The sequence below is a fragment of the Mirounga leonina genome, unplaced genomic scaffold, assembly GCF_011800145.1.
Source record: "Mirounga leonina isolate KUSES-001 unplaced genomic scaffold, KU_Mleo_1.0 Mir_447, whole genome shotgun sequence".
In the NCBI taxonomy this organism is placed as follows: domain Eukaryota; kingdom Metazoa; phylum Chordata; class Mammalia; order Carnivora; family Phocidae; genus Mirounga; species Mirounga leonina.
In genome coordinates, this window is record NW_023270757.1 from 9887746 (window position 1) to 9889262 (window position 1517).

Genomic DNA, 1517 nt, shown 5'->3' on the forward strand with positions numbered 1-1517 from the left:
TCATCTGGGTATTTAAGAGTATAGTCATGCATATGACATGATTTAGTGACACTGGGGAAAGGGTCAAATGTGCCTTTAGCTGTTATGCTAAGGTGTATTTACTTGAGCCGCTGTTTTGCTCAATTCTGTTGACAATAGCTGCTGATTTTGGCAGCAAATGATTTTTTGTTTGTTTGTTTGTTTCTTAGCTTCTAGGGATCCTCCAATTTGAATTGACCTTTTAATATTTGCTTTTTCCATCTGGGCCACGGTCTAATGGTAGTATCTACTATGAGATTACCTTGCCTTTCTCGACACTGTCCTCTGATCTTCTGCATGTCAGTGAAACACAGGAACAAAGAAGCATTTGGAAGTATAAGATAAGCCTTCTTTTTGCCTGACAACACTGTTCTACCTCCCAATTATGTGGAAGGCCTCCAATATTAGCTCAGGGCACTCTGTACAAGAGTCTCTTCCCTACATCCCAAATGATTGGCTGGGCAAATCCCACCCAGAATTGGCCTCAAACTCAGACTGAACATTTACTCTCTAACCACTACATGCATTGCAGTTCCAGCGCTGAAAAATCAGGGCATATAGAAGCCCCAATGTATACTTCTTTAGTCTCCTTATACCTCTACTTTTTTCTTCTAAAATCCTACAGAAATAGAGGTGATTTATTTCTACTACTTCTTTTCTTATAACTTCTACCACATCAAATTCTATCACTTAAGCTCTCAAATCCAGAAAACAATATTTTCAACGGGAACATGGAAAGGCAGTTCTTTCTCTCATGGCAATGCCTGGTTTTAAATCCATAAACTTCAACATTTTATTTTGAATATCAGTTTATAAATATTACCTCTCATTTTCTTTGTATTCCTTCTGAACCATATTGATATTGTTAACAAAAGTACCATAGGAGGTGCTTTGGAGGCATGGAGGGCCTCACAAATTTTTGAGATAAACTTCCTACCCCTATATGAAATCAACCAGATCCATTTTATTTTTAAAAAGTACTAAAAAAGAGATCAAAACAGTTTAAATAAAAGCCACATTACACAAGATATAAGATTAGGGGCTAGGATTTTTTTAATTAAGTGTATTCTGTTTAGTGACACTGGTTTTTTTTTGAATTGAAGTTATTGAACCCGTTCAAGTTATATATGAATAGTATGCTAGAAAGTACATAACTGAATTAACAACAATTTAAAATAATGCTTACTGTCTGTTATTTGAGGATGAGATATTATCTTGTGACTTAAATATACAATAGCCTGAAGAGAATACTCTGAGGGAAAAAAATATATAAATTTGCAATACAAATAAGAAATGACACATTAAAAATAGAGCCTTGATTGATACAAGATTGACAGAAAGGACAAAAAATAAAACACCTCCATCTAGTTATAGTATTCTATAATAAACAGAGCAGACATTAAGATGACTAGAAAAGCAAGATAGAAAGCAAACCCTTGTTTACTAGACCATAAATCAGAATGACTAATTGAAATGCTATGTTTTTCCTTCTCTTTCAT